The following is a 20518-nucleotide window of genomic DNA, read 5'->3' as shown; positions in this document are numbered from 1 at the left end:
CTGAGGAGGAGGACAGCATTTATTTAGCTTCCATTGACAAAAAAGTACTTTTAAACCCAACTTATTAAAGATATGTAATACAAATAGGTTATGAAACAACATTCAGATGATTTAAATATGGATGTGCAGTCCAACGTGGAGAAAGAATTTACCTTTTGTTCCTGCTGATGGTCTTTTATCCAGATTGTTGATTAAAACCAAACAAGTGCTGCTGAATGAGCGATCACTCACATAGACCAGGATCTCCAAAAGGGCGGCCACACCAAAAACAGCGTTTGCTTTGCTTAGCGTCTTTTCAGCCCTCTCTGCAAACATTAGCCAACCACTTTGTTAACCAATAACAGGAAGGATTTAAACACAGACATAGATAATCCCAAATAAAACAGAGCAGTCGTGCTCTCTGTAAACATGTATTAATCAATAGTAAGGCCCAATCCCAATTCACCCCTTGGCCCTACCCCTCACCCCTTACCCTCCGTTTTGCGCGTTCACGTGAAGGGGTAGTGTTGTCCCAATACTCTTCCAAAGCCCTTCCCCTTAGCCCTACCCCTCCGTTGTAGCCCTTCAAACGGAGGGCTTCGGCCAGGCAGACTCCGTTTGAAGGGGTATGATATATTTCCCAGAATACAACGCGACTACCGGGAGATCGCGAGTCTTTTTAAAAATGGCAGAAGCAAGAGCACCACACAAATGTAAGTTCTTCTATCTTTTTGCCATAATTTAACTGTTTTAATCGTTTTAGGTTGTGATAACTGGTGTATTGTGTGAGTTTAAAGTGGTGGCAATGTGTAGTTGTTTTCTGCTATAAACGCACATGGGAAAAGTCGCTATTTACATGGAGTAATCGGTCAATGCATGTGAAGGTGCTGCGAAAGAGTTGTCGTTTTTTAAATTGAATTTACAAGCAATGTAGTTGGTTAACCATATAGAAGTTCCTTTTGAGCGTCATTTCGCTACCTATTATCACAAGTATTCATATACGTGACTGATTCACAGGGACTCAAGCACAAACAAAGAGCCTGATCAGGTTTAGCGCCGAAAACGAAGATCTGTTTCTAAAGTCATCCCCATCCCCAAAAAGAAGTAGGAAGTCCAATCCCATAATGGATTACCTGATACAGGAGAGCCTGAAGGAGCAGAAGCGCCACGAGCAGAAAACGGAGCGCTTTTTAGCTCGGTTTGAGCGCATGATAGACAAACTTTACGGTGAGTTGATGCGCCATGCACCTATTGTACACACAGCCACCACTACCGCATTCTGAAACACCTTTTTTTAATTTTTTACAATGGATGAAAGTGCATGCTATAATGTCATATCGTGTCTTGTTCCCCCAGAACATCACTGAGCCCATGCAGCACCTCCGATGCGCCCTCCGCTGTTCCTGCTCCAGTCATCTCGTTCTTGATGATTGCACTGTTGCCCGTTTATATTCATACTGTTTATTGTCCATATTTGCACCACACACTTTACAGCAGACACTTTAAGCTGTTATTTCTGAAAATAAGCTGCCTTACCAGTCTGTAATGTGAGTAGCCTAATAAAAGAAATTAAGGACATAAGGTTTGTGAGCATGATTATCACATCAACATCATATGAACGACTGGAACGGATATTGGTATGAAGAGATTTATTATACAAGGGATAACAAAAAAAATTGGGGTACATGTTGTGGTCCAATGGGCAATAATTTGTAGGATGACCCGTCTGCTGGAAAGAAAAACATGGAAAGATCAGGCTTTTATCCTCCCATACCAACACATTGATAGCACACACAAGGCAGTGCATTTATTTATGTCATCAAATCTGAACCTGGTACAAAGAAAACCGTTTCAAAAACGCATTGTTTGTGTCCCAAACGGAACGAGGCGAGTAACAAAGGCTAAACGTTAATGCTTTCAGCTAGGTTAGCCAGGTTAGGATACTACTCCAATCAATAAATCAGAAAATCCAACGAGACAAGCAAATTGTTTCTATATTACACGATATCACAAATGTACAGTTAGAAGCACTTTCAAACACAAACACACAATCATTTTCACTCGCCGGCTCTGGAAGCTACCAGCTGCTCACTCACACGCGTTATTTGCATTAATTTCTTATTCTACATACCGTAACAAGATCCAGCAATGCTCCCAGATGTTGAAGACGCCTTCGCCTGATGGCACTCCGTCGATTCGACGCAGATATTTCTAAAAATATCCGAATAGCCCAGGACAGCGCGAACACCACAGCACCGGTCATGTTTGTTTACTTCTGGCTAAAGCTGTCGCTTTTGGTTACGTAACAACTGACGGCGCAGACTTATTACGTTCGTGAGTGTGAAGTGCTGTCCCAATTCGAAGGGGTGACATTCCTAGCCCTTCGCCTACCCCTACGTTTGAAGGGGCGAGGGGTAGGCGAAGGGGTAGAAAATAGAATTGGGATTGGGCCTAAGTTGGGTAATTGTGGCCAGTTACACATGACAAACTGTTTGTGAGGAAATAAATCTGGATAACCAGATAACCTACAAGATGTAGCAGAATAATCACCCACATTAGAGGGTTCTATGAAGAATGAGATAATTAACTAAGAAACCTACAAAAAGATTCCTGTGTGTTTGGTATAATTTATCAATAACGGATCAGTTTATTTTACTCTAATTGCATTTTGCAGCATTTTGCATACAGCTTTACTATATTGAACTTTAAAGGGATAGTTCGCCTCTTTTGACATGAAGCTGTATGACATCCCATACTAGAAATATTATTCATGAACATTTTCTTACCCCCTGCTGCGTCCTGTGAGCCGAGTTCCAGCCTCGTTTTGGTGTTGACGAAGGTAGTCCGGCTAGTTCAATCCAATTCAATTAATTTTTATTTATATAGCACCAAATACAACAAATGTCATCTCAAGGCACTTAGATAATAAAGTCCAATTCAAGCCAATTGGAATTCAATTAATTGTAATCATAATTATTCATAAAATAATCCAATTTGTTGATATAGAGCCAATTCAAAAACAATTTCCAAGCTAAGGAAACCAACAGATTGCACTGAAACTTTGTTTTCGGTCCAATCTCCCGTCCTGAGCGTGCCGTGAGGCGACTGTGGAGAGAAACGTGTTGGCTGGGGTATAAAAAATAAAGCGTTTTGCTTTATTTTTAGCTGAAAATAATATGCGTTCAAAAGAATAATACATTTGCCTCACAAAATCGTTCTCCAGGAAAAAGTCAGAGCTCACAATCGCTTGGCTCTATTTTCTCTCCCTTCGTATCACTGCCTGCTGCCGCCTGCCGACAGCCGCGCCTGTTACGGTGTTTGCTGCTCGGAAGCAGGCGACTGCTCGGTCTGCACTTCGGTCTGCACGGTCTACACAGCAGGCAGTGATACGAGGGGAGAGAAAATAGGGCCAAGCAACTGTGAGCTCTGACTTTTTCCTGGAGAACGATTTTGTGATGCAAATGTATTACTCTTTTGAAAACATATTGTTTTGAGAAGCAAAACGCTTTATTTTTGGGGACCCAGCCAACTACCTTCGTCAACGCCAAAACTCGGCTGGAACTCGGCTCACAGGATGCAGCAGGAGGTAAGTCAATGTTCATAAATAGTATTGCTAGTATGGGATGTCATGCAGCTTCATGTCAAAAGAGGCGAACTATCCCTTTAAATGCATCACAGCTTGTGGAAAGAGGACCCAAACGCAGGACAGGCAGACAGGTGGAGAAGTAATGGACTTTGCTTTAAAGCAGAGCACTGCAAGAGCAGGATAGTCAGAGGAAACTGAGATTCCAACACTTAAATTAAACTCAGTGACAAAGCAAAGCAACAATGACCAAGGTTTGGAATAATCATAAACAAGATATATGTGACAATCACTCTGTGAAACAAAAGCAGAAAGTGAGCGCAATAGGATATAAGGGGCAAGCCAAACGACCAATGACAAGATAAGATTAAACATAGAACATGGAACAAAAACACTGAAGCAACAAACCAGTGTGTAAATCATGCAGTATAATTCACATTTATTCACACCCACGCTTATTTTTTCAAAATGTCTGTTCAAAAGGTCTCCATCTTCTCAAAGAGAATCTGATTCAACTGTTGAACCAAGTGAAGGGATCCCTCAAAAAGTGGACGCCCCTTTCCATGTCCCTTGTGGGACGTATCAATTCAATTAAGATGAATATACTACCCAAATTTTTATACCTCTTTCAGGGATTGCCTATTTTTATTCCTAACACTTTTTTTAATGAGCTGGACTCCATTTTTTCATCCTTCATTTGGCAGGGTAAACGCCCAAGGCTTAATAAATTACAACTTCAAAAACCTAAACATCAGGGGGGGTTTGCATTCCCCAACTTCCGGTCTTATTACTGGGCCGCCAACCTTAGATGTGTAGTGTATTGGTATTTCTACCATAACCTGGACGGCTGCCCCGACTGGGTGGATATGGAGCTGCGCAGCGGCAACAATATATCCATCCCGGCAGTGCTCTGTTCCCCACTTTCACTTACTACACTTAACCTTATTTCAAACCCTGTGGTGAAACACTCGCTGAAAATATGGGGCCAGTTTAGGAAACACTTTGAACTCCATGATTTTTCCCTCTTAAGTCCAATCGCACTTAACCATTTTTTTAAACCATCTGTTCAGGATGGGGTGTTCCTAGAGTGGCACCGGAGGGGGCTTATTCATTTTAAGGACCTTTTCATAGAGAAGAATTTGGCATCCTTTGAGGAACTTAGCAACAAATATGGTTTACCTAAATCACATTTTTTTAGATATTTGCAAGCCAGAAACTTTATTCGGTCTCACTTTTCAGGCTCAGTTTCCCTATCAGAGTGTACATTGTTGGAAACCATCCTATTATTGAACCCGACTCGTAAAGGGATGGTTTCGTGGCTTTATAATAAAATGCTGACCATGAAGGAGACCTCCTCACATAAACTCAAAACTTCATGGGAAGAAGACCTGCATATGACTATACTGGATGAGACATGGGCCTCTATACTTAAACTGGTGAATACATCATCTCTGTGTGCGCGCCATTGTCTCATTCAGTTTAAAATAGTACATAGAGCCCATCTCTCCAAAAGCAAACTATCTTGTTTCTATCCAGAAATCACCCCATACTGTGACAAATGCAAAACTGCCATAGCCACATTGGTTCATATGTACTGGTCCTGCCCCGCTCTTGGTCAGTTCTGGACAGATGTTTTCCGTACGATGTCCGGGTTGGCCGGAGTTGCCGTAACACCTGGCCCTCTTTTGGCTCTTTTTGGCCTCAGTTATGAGGGGTCGCCTTTACCAGCCTCTAAAAGACAGGCACTGGCATTCTGCTCATTGTTAGCGAGGCGTACAGTTCTGACCAGGTGGAAGGGTGCTGTTCCTCCAACTCACAAGCAGTGGTTATGTGACCTCATGTCCTGTTTGAAATTGGAAAGAATTAGATGCTCTCTTCAACACTCAACTGGTAAATTTGAAAAAATATGGGGGCCCTTTCTTAACTCATTTCAAAATATACAATAATCCTCTAGATCAATGTATTTTATTAAAGTGTGCTCTGTTTCTGTTTGGGATAAGAATGTAGTATGTGGACCTATTGGGCAGTGACCTGGGTGGGCTAAATGGGATTACTTTGTTGGGATTAATTATTTATTTTGTATATTATTTTATGTCTGTGCCAGATAAACACTTTGTATTCATAAACTGTATGCATAAAAGGAAAAAAACTTAATAAAAAGACAGTGATTAAAAAAAAAAGGTCTCCATCTTCAAAAATATAGAAAGACAAAAACAGTTGGGCAGAACAGTAATAGGCTTGTTGCAGCAAAGAGAAATACATTTGAAGAAAGCATTGCTGACATCACATGACATTTGTAAGAGAGTAACTATCCACCTCGTAGCAATGACCGTACAATTCCCAAAGCACACAGCAGCTTAAGGTCAGGAATCTGGGTCATGCAGACCATATTTTAACCAAAGTAGTTTTTACGTCAATGAAACTAGGCTCTGTTTCAGCCTGCCGTGGCCTCGAACAGTTTGGACTTTATTTATGGGAAGAACAGCATCACATTCTATTTTCAGACATAAAAGACCAGAGCTGGTTGCTCCGGGCTTGGTAAAGCTTGCATGCTTGCAGACACGAGATAACACAGAAAATGATGGACTCGATCCATCATGTGATAAAGCAGGGCTCAAGTAGAGCCTTGGGGAAACGTATAGGCTTATAGACTGCTGCAGTCTGCTGCTTAATGAGGTGGCAACGACAAGAAGTTCCATTAGAAAAAATAGGAGTCGTGCTGTGTGTGGTGTTCATAACCCGACATGATTTCAATGTGCTTTGTGTAGGAGATGCAACGGCAACAAAACCTTATTTTCTAAGAATTTGTTAACTTGTTTGAATCTTTATTCTTTATAACTGCAAAGACAATGGCTTAAAGATCTTGTTGGGTTTGTGTCTGTGACCACTGGGACAGGCTCCAGCCCCCCCCCCCCGCGACCCCACCGGCGGATTAAGCGGGCATAGAAAATGGATGGATGGATGGATGGTTTGTGTCTGTTTTTTGTGTTTCCTGTTTGTCAAGCTGGTCAAGGTGAGAGCTGCTAGCATTTCCTGTCTCCTCCTACCACCTGCTGCTGATCTCCTTGATTGCCTCTACTCACCTGCAGTATTTAAGCCTCTACTATTCTGGTCTTCCAGTCTTTGCCAGTTCGTCAGTTACTCTCGTGGTAATCTACACATATATATATATATATATATATATATATATATATATATATATATATATATATATATATATATATATATATATATATATATATATATATATATATATATATATATATACCTTTCCCTGATAACAGCCTGGATGATCTTTAACATGGCTGCCATGTACAGCCCATGTCTGTTTTTGACATTAGCAGCTTCTATATGGACCATGTAGCCTCAGAACATGTGTGGCTATGGTGATTGTAATAACGGTGGCATGACAGTGACTCCAGCAGTGCTGGCTGAGGGCTTGAAGGTCACCATCATCTAACAGTGGTTTCCATCGTTGGCCTTTAGTCAGAGATTTCCTCACACTCCCTGAATGTTTTCACAATATCAAGCACTGTATATGTAGAAAGATCAAAGTTCTTTGAAATTTTGCATTGACAAATATTTCTTTAATGATTCTCTGAAAGAGTTTGGCACAAAATGGAGAGTCACAACCCTCTTCCTTTGCATAACACATGTACGATCAAAAGTGGCTAAATGTGTCAGTGTGATGAAACGCTGTAGTTTTGTATTGAATCAAAGTGCTTTATTTATACTATATCACTCCTTTATAATGTCATATTTAAGTTATTGTATAGAAATCTGGGGAAACTGTTACAAGACAAATTTGTTACCTTTTAATCACGCTTCAAAAACGAGCCATGAGAATTGTTCATCACATTAAATATAATGAACACACCAACGCACTTTTCCTCAACACCTTCAATTTAAAACTGTGTGACTTGATTAATTATAAAACAGCTCAAATAATGTACAGGGCATCGAAAAATTCTCTTCCTAGTAATATTCAAAACCTATTTCAAGATAGGGAACCTCACCACAATTACAAACTAAGGGGAATTAATAAATTATACCAACCAAAAGTAAGAATAACCCTGAAATCTATGTGTATTTCGGTGAGGAGAGTCACATTATGGAACAGTCTAACAGAGGAAACAAAAACCTGTACAAATTTGGTAAAGTTTAAAATAATGTTCAAAAGAAAGGTGATGAGGAAATACCAGGAGGAGAGTGACTGATGCCCAAAAACCTATTGTATTAACTATTGGTAGTTTTATTTTTTATTTTTGTGTATGTTATGTGTGTATATGTATATATATATATGTGTATGTATATGTAAATACACATGTATATTCTGTGGGGAGAGGGGTATAGGGTTGGAGTTTGTCTGGGCCTGTCTCTGTCTTTGTCCTGTGTTTGTGTTGAGAGATATTGTAGTGAATTGTGTTTTTGTGATTGTTTTGTTGTGAGTGGTTGAGTGAGGGGTTGGAATATTAAAAGCAAAGCTTCCTCCATCCCCTTTTCAAATCGCAGTGTTGTAGCTAAATTGTGAACTCTATTCTGTATACAGATATGAAACAAATAAAGAAACAAACAAACAAACATTTCATATGTTTTGTTTTTTTATAAGAAAACTTCCAAACTTTTCCAAATATTGAGGTTTTTTTTGTGTGTGCTCGTATGCAAATACTTGTTTGGCACTCCGGGGGGGTATTCCTAGAAAGTAGCTAAAGAAAGCCAGGCTATAGCCGGTAAGCGTCGCTTGAACTAGCGCCATCTCCCATTTAAGCCTCAAGTCGTTCCTCGAAGATATTTTAGCTGCATCTCGGTGAGGCTAATCCAAGCGAGGCTTACATAGCCTAGCTTAGTGCGAGTGCACGAGGAACGTAAGAAGCCCTGACGAGTGGATGGTGGAAAAACGGAGAACTGTGTGAAAAGGAGAGCGAGACAAGCGCTGTTATTTTTTCGGCAGCTGAACAAATAATGCTGATGGAGCTGTATGAGGATTTTAAAAGTGTCATCACCAGAAATGGTAATACAGCTGTGATCAAAAAAGCAAGGAAAACGGCATGGCAAACAACTGCAGACAGACTAAACGGGTAAGTTATGAAAGTTTCATACATTGTCAATTGTTAGACATTTATTTTACTGTCCTCATGTATTTATGCTCTCCTCTTTGTGTTATAATTTGTTTACATAAAGCATGCTGAATTGTCTCTGTATGAGATGTACAGGCCCTGCTCACTTTATTAATAACCCAATAATCGACATGCATCATCATACTTTGTGACTATATTATCCTGTGTGTGTGACCCAGATATTAATTTTTCACTGTTACATCTCAGCAGGATCAATCTTAACAGCCAAAGCGTACATGGCAGCAAGTGAAGGTAAAGTACAGGAAAATATTTCAGAGTGGTAAGTAGCCTTTGAGAAATGTGTTTGTCCAATCAAGAGAGCACCAAACTAGATACAAGAAACTGAAAATAAAAAAGATCAAGCCAGAGATCATGAAACTGGAGAGGGATGTTAATATAAATTCAGATAAAGGAGAATTTCGTGTTGTGAACTGTATTTAATTCTGTTTTCTCTCCACAGCTTGAGAAACATGTAATAATAATTAAACAATTCAACTCAACTTGAACTCAAACTTGTCATTATTGTACGATTCATGCAAAGTGTTAGAAATGGGTTTTTTTACGTTTATATTCACAGTGGGGTGCCATGACCTAAACGTGTGGAAAGTTATAAATCACTCTGTCCATTTAGCCTTCTTACACTTGCTCTGACTTAAACTGCTACTGTGTCAATGCTAAATTATGAAAAGAAGTTCTAACTCAAAGGTCACAACAATAAGGATCAAAGGAAATATGTGTCCCTGTATAGGTCCCTCACTGTGTCAGGAGAAACTGAGTCCTTTCAGGCACTGGAACCTGCAGGGACTCAAGGAAGAAAAGACTTGAGCCTGAAAAGTTGTCCACAAGACAAAATGTATAAAATATGAAGTATACTATTAATTTAAGACGGCTGTCAGAAGTCAGCCATGGTGCCTGATAATTTTAAGCAATGAACCCGTATTTAATTTGGCCAAAGGTAATTTCTATCCGTGCCCTTGTTTTAGCATGTGCATGTGCATGTGCATGTGCATGTGCATGTGCATGTGCATGTGCATGTGCATGTGCATGTGCATGTGCATGTGCATGCCCTTGTTCCTGGATCAGGATATGGCGTGAGGAGGTACGGCCAGCATGCATAGCCTCTATCCCCAAGCAGGACACCATTGAACTCTCCTGCAGAATAAGAGAAATGTTGGATGGATATACATGTGTTAAGACTTTAGGCAATTTGATGCAATATGTGCCTTATATGGCTATCTATAATAAAGTATGACGAGCACTTTAAATTCCTTAAGATGACCTCTACACCTGACCTCTCATTACATTACCAAAATTCTGCCTATGCTACACCTTACTTCAAAAGTACACTCCTTCGGGTAAGTAAAATTCTCGCGCCTTGTGCAAATCTCTGTGCCAGTGAGGATGCTCGGAAGATCCTAGAATCATGAACTGATCCCGGCCATTTAGCCTCAATGTTGGAAATGAAATTACCTCCATCACAGATCATCTGTATGGTCGGAGGATATGAGTCAATGATGAGGTTTCACAGGGCATAAATGTAACATTGCTCAGCATTACTCAAAGGGGTTGATGTGGTATTTTTCAAAATGTGAAATCCAGTTCAGAGTCTATGGACAATTATCCCCAAGTGTACCTGTACATTTAGGATATGGAAAAATTTTCGGTTTACATAAGTCAGCCTCCACGGGTCCAGCAGGGGCCTGGACAATGTGACAATGTTTAAATCCAGACTGAAAACAGTTCTATTTAGATGTGCATATGACACCTGAAAGTATTTTATCTGCACTCTTCACTTTTAAATTAATTAATTAATTAATGATTTTTTTGTTTTTTGGAATGATTTTATTGCCTTCTGGTGATTTTATGTAGCTGTAAAGCACTTTGAATTGCCTTGTGTACGAATTGTGATCTACAAATTGCCTTGGATGCGTACATGGGTACAGTGTAGATCACCGATAACATTAGGGAAGCCTGAGGGAGATGATGAAGTTAATGCAAATACTTAATTCAGTAGGTTGTTTTACATCATCGGCTACTGTAAATGTGGAGCAGCAGCCTGAAAGGACAGAGGTCCCCCCCCCCCCCGACATTCGCAATACTGACACTCTCCCTCTGTTCAAGTCTTAAAGGGATAATTCGCCTCTTTTGACATGAAGCTGTATGACATCCCATATTAGCAATATCATTTATGAACATTGACTTACCCCCTGCTGCGTCCTGTGAGCCGAATTCCAGCTGAGTTTTGGGGTCCACGAAGCTAGTCCGGCTAGTTGGCTGGGGGCACAAAAATAAAGCGTTTTGCTTCTCAAAAAAATATACGTTCAAAAGAGTAATACATTTGCATCACAAAATCGTTGTCCAGAAGAACAGACCGAGCACTACCTAGCCACCTAGCGATAGCTGCACCTGTTACGGTGTTTACTGTTCGGAAGCAGGGGACTGCTCGGTCTACTCTTCGGTCTGCACAGTTTTACATTGGACGCATTGATATCAAGGGAGACAAAAATAGCGCCAAGCGAAGTGAGGTCTGACTTTTTCCTGGACAACGATTTTGTGATGCAAATGTATTACTCTTTTGAACGTATAGTTTTTTGAGAAGCAAAACGCTTTATTTTTGTGCCCCCAGCCAACTAGCCGGACTAGCTTCGTGGACCCCAAAACTCAGCTGGAATTCAGCTCACAGGACGCAGCAGGGGGTAAGTCAATGTTCATAAATGATATTGCTAATATGGGATGTCATACAGCTTCATGTCACAAGAGGCGAACTATCCCTTTAACTCAAAACCCATCCGTTTAACTTTGCTTACCTCCATTTATTGCTCCGTTCTGTGTATTTTTAATATGGTATGATGTTTTAATTCCTGCGTTTTATCTAATATCTTGTTTGTACAGTGTCCTTGACTGTTTTGAAATGAGCTTTCAATAATTTGTATCATTAAAGGGACACTATGTAATTTCTTCCCCCATCTAGTAGTGCAATTTTATTTTGCAAAGTCGAAAGAATTTGCTCTCTAGCGCCTCACGTTTTCAAATGTGCGTTGCAACTTCTTGAACTACGGCAAGCAGAATGTGTCAAGATTCAAGAAGCTATAGCTTCAGACTCAAGGTCCATACAAACAAAAAGAAATCAAGACACACAATACAAAGGATTACACAATACACACACAACAACACTATAAATACAGATGACAGATAACATGTCAGATAACATAAGGTGACATAGCCTTTGGTGTGCAAACAAGGCAATTAGTCATATTCCGGGAGTTACCGGAAGTGACGTCGACGCAGCGTTAGCATTAGCAGCGTTAGCATTAAGCAGCATTAGCAGTGGTAAATAAACTCCCGGTAAACTTACAAACTTTCTAATGCCTCGTTTTGTGAGTTAAGAGCCTGTGTATACTACGGCAGAAGTTTGGAAACGATCAATGCATTATTAGTGGGATAATTTACCAGATAAAATCTATTTAGCATTAGTGGCTGTAATAAGGAGAAATCGCGATTCGAAGTGCTTTATGTCCCTCTCGGCACTTGGTCGTTTTTCATAGACCGGAAGGACATGGCAGCCTCCATAGAGCTTACCTGCTCTATGTAGATACAGACAAGTTATTCTGCACTCAGGAGGATAAGTGAGATTTTTGACAGAGATCATTTTATACCATTGAGGACTAACTTATGAATGAATATGTTGATTTGAGCTAATAAATGACTTAATTTATTACATAGTGTCCCTTTAACATTATTACCTGTCCCCGATTTTTCTGAGTCTGGTCCTACGTGGGTGTAGATCGGATGTTTGTTCGGTGTTGATTAGTTTTAATGAATACCATGTTCTCTTTAATTTAATTTCATGTTCAATACGCGTATAGTTGCGTTTCTTTAGTTGCACTGGCACCGACTGATTGATTTTTCGAGACAGTGAAAGTGGTGATATGATAACCACAGTTTTTGTTTAGTTTTTTAGACAAGACATGAGTTGCGGGAGCGCAGAATTCTTGGTGAACATTTCTTTCGGGAGTCTTTTCCAGCCGGTCTGACATTTTTTGAGTTGCAGCCAGCGGTGCCTTAACGAGGGGGCTAGGGAGGGCTCAAGCCCCGGGGCCACAGCCAACCAGGGGCCTCGTGAGGGGCCTTGTAAAAAAATAATATATATATATATATATATATATATATATATTTTTTTTTTTTTTTTTTTTTTGTGAGGGGCCTTGTAATATTAATAAAATAATAAACTACCGTAATCGTGGGCCTACATTAATGTACTGTTAGATAAAGTTTAGAATTTTGCTCGCCATGGTATGTTGACTTGGGCCCATATGATTTTGCTTTGAAGTGGGTTGGGATCATCTGCGCTATTGGATTGGTTTATTGCGCTATGTAGATGGACTTTGTCGTAGTTGTTAGCTTGATTCTTAAAAAAAAACAAAAAAAAAACACACACAGAACAAAACCGTACACTTAAAACGGTGTGTCTGCGCTCATCATGTTTTACTTTTTTCTTGGTGGACAGTGTGAAATATTGCTGCAAATGGTATTTCAATGCACACGTCAAAACGACAGCGAAGTGCACATTTTCAAGATGAAGGAAGAGTTGCGTGACACTTGAAAACAGATCGGTTAATAATGCACAATTTATTTATTAATGTTTCGCATATAAGACGTAACCTGCAACTAGTCTTAATGCTTTGGGAAGGATTCAATCGACTATGTATAGCAACGGCTGTAGGTATGTCTCAAAGGTTTCGCTGCTGCCTGCTCGAGAGTGATTTTGGCAACACTAAGCCCTGCATAGTAGTAGGACTGCTGGGTTAGTGGATTTCGGTCTGTTGATTGAGAGAACCATGGGGTTTGCGTTTCATGTATTTTAATTCTTAAAGACCTTTCTGTCTTTATATTGTGTGTGTTGGCGTCAGTGGCTGTGGCAGTACAGTGGCCTACATTGGTGTGTGTGTCGGTGTGTGGTTTTTATCTCGGGCTACGAGCCTTGTGGAGGTTACCAGCAGTCCTTTGCAAGCAGCAGTCCTCTGTGGTCGGACCTTTTGTAGCTGCGCTGAACCAAATGTAGCATCAATTGTGCGCTTGCACCGCAAATATTTTAAGGGCGTTTTCCCAACATAACGGCAAGATAAGGGTTGACAGGTAGCCTGTGAGGGGGCCCCAAAAAAATGTTGCCCCGGGGCCACGGGTGTTGCTAAAGCGCCCCTGGTTGCAGCTAAGCTAAGCTTCAATTTTAGCCTGCCCGGGACCAGGCTAGTTCAGCAGCATAAATTACCATGGTTACTCAGCGGGCGTTCAAATGAGCCACCTTTATGGAACGGAACTCTCGCTAAATTTAGCCAGAAGTAGCGAAATAAGCCAGGCTTTCCGCTAAGCCAGCTTCTAGGAATACCCCCCTGGTCGGCTGCTCTGCAGAAATGAAAGAGACCAGACTGGAGGCTGGTTCTTACAAAATGCACCAAATAACTCTTTAGTGGCAGACAGGTTCTGGCAGGTATTGTGCTCACAGTGAGATAAGAAAAGTGATCAGTCTGAAGTCAGGTGAAAATGACTGGCACTGGTTAGTCTTCCACATTTCTTACTTCTAGTTTAAATGAACGCATAAAAGTTCCACTGATATTTTGATTATCATTCCAAATCCCATGGTTGTTAATTAAGCTTTTGGAAAATAAATGAACAGACTCTGTTTCACTTGGAATCACATAAAGACTGCATGGCTTTTGTTTGCCTTTGTAAAAGCGTGTTACCTTCAGCCAAACTTTTAAGAAACTCTTCGACGATGCAAGACTGCAGTAAATTAAGTATATTTATAGCAACTTTTAAACTGAAAATGAATTAAAAGCATTTTAAAAAGAAAGAATGAAAAGATTTAACTAGTGTTATACCTGGCCAGGCCTGCCCAGGGTGTAACCCGCCTCTCGCCCATCGCCCATTGGGATAGGCTCCAGCCCCCCCGCAACCCGACCGACGGATTCAGCGGTATAGAAAATGGATGGATGGATATACCTGGCCACTCGCTCTGTTGATACAGGCTCAATAGAATATGAGCCTGACAACCTTCATCACTCCAGGTGCCCAGATTTAAAGGGGAACTCCGGGGCATTTGAAGCGCATTTCCATTGCTAGAGGTTGTCAAATACTGACGGTAGGACACAGACCGGTGCAAATCGGCGCTCCCTGTGAAGCGATTGCGCTGTTTGCGCAGCCTGTCATGCTAACCAAATACGTGGTGGCTAAGGGGCAAGAGCTAAACCTTCCACGTAAAACAACAACTTGCACACTGCAGAAACGTCACACCACTTTATAAACCATCCAACAATAAAGTCACAAGCCTTACCATCAAAACTATATGCATGGTTCTCACATTACTGGCATGGGGACGTTACAAAACAACTTTATAAACAGCATGTCACTTACCTCTTGTCGGTAGGCGCGCGCATGTGAAAGCCCAAAAGAGTCAATGGACGATAATCCCATATACAAAACAATTATCTTCTCTAGAAAAACTGCGTTCAAGTATTTAAAACATTACAACAATACATGGCCAGTAATATTGTTGTTCCTGCTTCTGAAGAGTGCTGACGTGTCTCTGCTTCCTCCTGCTTCCTCCTGCTGCTTATTGCTTTATTCGCTTTTAAATCATTCTACTTCTTTCCACAAGTCTTGGATATAATTTTATTCTTTTATTCTTTTTCTTTTAATTGTATATTTGTAAACGGTATTAGCCCTCCTGTTTACAAAGAGAATCGGACAGAACAATGTCTCCTAACCCTGCAGTATCAGTGAGCTGCACACAGTGTGAGCTACTCTTTGCGAAGGTAGCACAGCTCGAGAAGAGGATTGAAACGCTGCAAGACATTCGTAACGACGAGGAATTTATTGACTCTATTATAGTTCCTGCGCAGGCTGTGGAGCCTTCATGTGCCAAAAGACTAACTCAGATATTCCTACACGGGATCACAGCTGATGTGGAATCTCATACTGCAGCCCTGGCTGACACACTTCCCTGGATCTGTCCAAATGACACTGGAATATCTGGTGAAGCTTCCAAACCGGACGGTCCGACTGACATCTCCTACTGGAACAGTGTTGGTGCCAAACCCAAATCATCAACCCCAGCCAGGATCTGGTCTCATGTTGTCTGTCGCAGAGGTAAATCCAGCACCAAAACTAAACCTCCAGCACTCACTCCGCCAACTGAAGTTCTATTGCATAATAGATACTCAAAATAGAGTGTGTGATGATGAATGTAACCCAAACATGAAGACAAACAAAAGAAATGGCCCCAAACCTCAGCCTAGGGCTAACCAGATCATCAGGAGAAGCCCAAATCCCACAACCAAGGTGAGGACTACAGAAGCGATCGACACCTCCACACAAAAAGCAATAGACACCATTCTAATCGGGGACTCTATAACACAGCATGTCAGAATGCCAAAGACGGAAAATATAACTTTTTCTGATACATCAGTCAGGGAACTGATAGATATTTTGCCGACCATTCTGTCTACTCATCCAGATGGCACGAGGATCATTGTCCACTCAGGGTCTTTTGATATTCTGAGAAGGAAGACTGGCTCTGAGATCTTGAAGAAGGATTTTTCTCTGCTGTTGGAGAGACTGTGTCACTATGGAGCACACCGGGTCTCCATTTCTGGCCCCATTCCTACTGTGGGTAAAGGAATTGAACTTTTCAGCAGACTTCTTGGCCTGAACACATGGTTGTCTAATGCATGCATCGCCCATGGGATTAAGTTCATTGATAACTTTAATATCTTTTGGAACTGTAAGGAGCGTTTCAGACCTGATGGCGTGCATCTGAATCGAACTGGATGCAGATTACTTGGTGCACATTTACGTCATGCTGTTGGGACGGCAAAACCAGAACATGACTGTACAGATTAGACTGAAGGACACAGCAGCGAGGCAAACAACCCCCAGCCCTCCCCCCTCACCAGACCCTTTACTCCACATCACCCAAGGTCTCAAAAGGATGTCTCTATCCCAGCCAGCACTCCAGCGACCACCATCAACCGAGAAACGCAGGGCACCCCCTCCTCCTCCTCTTACATCATCTGTCCTGGCAGAGCAGGACACAAGGGGATGTGCAGGATGTTCAAGGAGCAGCACAACACCCAGAGTTCAAAACAAAGATAGCACTGTTCAAACCAAAGATACCATGCCATGATGTGTTCAGGGTCCCTACTATAGAAGTCCGACTTCTGACAGCTGTTCTGAGAACAAGCTGGGGCCCAATAGGATTCCTGTATTAGTTAGTAAAAGAAGGAATCGAAAACAGTCAACCTGCTGGGTGAATTTATCTAATCTGTTAACGGTACCACGTACAACTCAGAATACAACAGAGACCAGTGTAAACTCCACAAAGCTAGCCTTACTTAATATTAGATCTCTGTCCAATAAGTCACTGTTAGTTAATGACTTCATAATTTCACACAATTTAGATTTTCTTTTTCTGACAGAAACATGGTTAACAGAGAGCACAAGTGCTACTGTTCTTAATGAAGCAGCCCCCCCAAACTTTAGTTTTATGGATAAATGCCGAAATGGGAGGAAAGATGGGGGGGAGGCTGGCTTATTTAAAGATACATTCCAGTGTAAAGATATCTCATTTGGGGAATTCACTTCTTTTGAATATCTGAGTTTTATTTTAAAGGGTGTTCCTAAAATCCTGTTCTTCATCATTTACAGATCTCCAGGATACTGTGCAAGTTTTATTGATGAATTTTCTGAATTATTGTCTGTTATTTCGACTGATTTTAACCATTTTATCTTGACCGGGGATTTTAACATTCACATGGATAATATGACGGATGGTACTGCCAAAGAATTTTCTTCTGTGCTGGACATGTTTGGTTTGTGGCAGCATGTAACAGAACCAACCCACCTTCGAGGTCACATTCTGGACCTGCTCATTTCTAAAGGTGTTGATATTTCTTCTGTTGGGGTTATTGATTTGGCCTTGTCTGACCATTTTTGTATTTTATTTGATTTATTGATCACTCAGAATGTTCAAACAACCAGCTTCTCAGTTAAGAAGAGGTACATCAATGAGAAAACAAGTGCTCAGTTTAGGGAGGCCATAGCTATGTTACCAACAATGAGCGCAGAGTCGGTTGAAGGAATGCTGGATCATTTTAACTTGAAAATTTTTAATGTAATGGAAGCTGTTGCACCGATAAGAATCAAGAGCACCTTGATCAAACAGAAAACCCCATGGAGAAACACCACTACGGTCAAAAATCTGAAAAGAGAATGCAGGAAAGCTGAACGTAAATGGAGGAAAACAAAGCTTCAGATTCACTATGAGCTGTACAAACAAAGCCTGCGTAGTTATACCAATGAGCTGTGCAAGGCCAGACAGCTGCATTTATCTGAAATGATTAATAAGAATGTCAACAAGTCTCGAACTCTGTTTGCTATGGTTGAAAAACTCACAAATCCTCCTAAACAGTCAAACCCAGACCTCCTCTCCACTGAGAAATGCAATGAATTTGCCAACTTTTTTAGCCAAAAAATCAAAACAATTAGACAAAACATTCACGCAACACAGACAAACAAGAAAACTAATCTGTGTCTAAAACCTAGAAATAACTCTGACGTTATGTCACAATTTAATATTGTTAATTTAAAAATCCTAGAGGAAACAGTTCGGCAGCTGAAATCAACAACTTGTTCTCTGGACATAATACCATCCGACTTTTTAAAAACTGTTTTTACCTCAGTAGAAAGTGATCTCCTACGAATAGTTAACAGCTCACTGGCATCAGGCATTTTTCCCAAGTCACTAAAGACAGCTGCCATTAAGCCACTCCTAAAGAAGAGAACTCTAGATGCCTCTATGATGAACAACTACAGACCTGTCTCTAATCTCTCTTTTATATCCAAGATTATTGAAAAAGTTGTATTTAACCAGCTCAACGACTTTCTGAATGAAAGTGGAAGTCTTGATAACTTTCAATCAGGCTTCAGACGTCATCACAGCACTGAAACAGCTCTGGTCAAAGTGTTAAACGACATTAGGTTGAATACTGATTCTGGAAATGTTTCAGTCCTGGTTCTGTTGGACCTCAGCGCTGCGTTTGATACTGTAGATCACAGAATCCTGTTGCACAGGCTGGAAAACTGGGTTGGACTTTCTGGAGCGGCCCTTAACTGGTTCAGGTTCTACTTAGAAGGCCGGCGTTATTTTGTTACTATTGGCAGCTATGAATCTGAGCGAGTGGCCATGACTTGTGGAGTCCCCCAGGGGTCAATTCTTGGACCTCTTCTGTTTAACTTGTATATGCTCCCTTTGGGACAGATATTGCAGAATTTTAACATCAATTATCACAGTTATGCAGACGATACACAACTTTATGTGTCTCTGTCACCGGACGACTGCAGCCCAGCAGACGTACTGTGTCAGTGTCTGGAGGAAGTAAACACCTGGATGAGAGAGAATTTTCTACAATTAAATGAAGACAAAACTGAGATCATTCTGTTTGGTAGCAAAGAGAAGAGGGTCAGCGTTGGTAAATATCTTGAGACTCAGGACCTTACAATCACTGACCAAGTTGGTAACCTCGGAGTGTTGATAGACTCAGATCTGACTTTCAGCAGCCACATCAAAGCTGTCACCAAGGCAGCTTTTTACCATCTCAGAAACATCAACAGAATTAAAGGTTTCCTCTCCCAAAAAGACCAGGAGAAACTCATCCATGCATTCATCTCCAGTAGACTCGATTACTGTAATGCTCTTTTAACTGGACTTCCCAAAAAGAGCATTAAACATCTGCAGCTCATCCAGAACGCTGCTGCTGGAGTTTTAACCCGGACTAAGAGATCTGAACACATCACAGCAGCTTTAATATCTTTACACTGGCTTCCAGTCAGTTACAGAATAGATTTTAAAAGCCTGCTGATGGTTTACAAATCCCAGAATGGTTTAGGCCCAAAATACATCTGTGATATGTTCAGAGAATATAAACCCAGCAGAGCTCTGAGATCCAAGGACTCAGGCCAGCTGGTCCAGTCCAGAGTCCAGACTAAACATGGAGAAGCAGCATTTAGCTGTTATGCTGCAAACAAGTGGAACAAACTGCCAGTGGAGATTAAACTTTCACCAAATGGAGACATTTTTAAATCCAGGTTAAAAACATTTCTTTTCTCATGTGTCTATGCATGAAATATCTTTTAACTTATCTAGACTGTTGCCTGATTTTAAATTCATTTAAATGATTTTATTTGTTTCTCTTTATATTATTTTATGTATTTTTAATGCTTCTTGCACTCCCTGCTGCAATGCTTTTATTTTATGTAAAGCACTTTGAACTGTTTGTACATGAAATGTGCTATACAAATAAATTTGATTTGATTTGATAATGTTTTAAATACTTGAACGCAGTTTTTCTAGAGAAGATAATTGCTTTGTATATGGGAGTAACGTCCATTGACTCTTTTGGGCTTTCACATGCGTGAGCATACCAACAAGAGGTAAGTGACATGCTGTTTATAAAGTTGTTTTGTAACGTCCCCATGCCAGTAATGTGAGAACCATGCATATGGTTTTGATGGTAAGGCTTGTGACTTTATTGTCGGATGGTTTATAAAGTGGTGTGACGTTTCTGCAGTGTGCAAGTTGTTGATTTACGTGGAAGGGTTAGCGCTTGCCCCTAGCCACCATGTATTAGCCTCGCATGACAGGCTGCGCAAACAGCGCAATCGCCGCACAGGGAGCGCCGATTTGCACTGGTCTGTGTCCTACCGTCAGTATTTCACAACCTCTAGCAATGGGATTGCGCTTCAAATGCCCCGGAGTTCCCCTTTAAGGTATCAAGCACCTTTA

At 40.9% G+C, this 20518-nt stretch overlaps 1 long non-coding RNA gene across 1 annotated transcript; it reads left to right on the top strand.

The window, feature by feature from the left end:
* Nucleotides 1-225: 225 nt before the first annotated feature.
* Nucleotides 226-1530, top strand: LOC142398438 (uncharacterized). Its single transcript, XR_012772796.1, has 3 exons — nt 226-692; nt 997-1206; nt 1336-1530. It is a non-coding gene; the product is annotated as an uncharacterized LOC142398438 (long non-coding RNA).
* The last annotated feature ends 18988 nt before the right edge of the window (nt 1531-20518 follow it).

Source organism: Odontesthes bonariensis, chromosome 14 (genome assembly GCF_027942865.1).
Source record: "Odontesthes bonariensis isolate fOdoBon6 chromosome 14, fOdoBon6.hap1, whole genome shotgun sequence".
Taxonomy (NCBI): domain Eukaryota; kingdom Metazoa; phylum Chordata; class Actinopteri; order Atheriniformes; family Atherinopsidae; genus Odontesthes; species Odontesthes bonariensis.
Note: the sequence above shows the minus strand (reverse complement) of the source record. Positions and strands in the feature narration are given on the sequence as shown.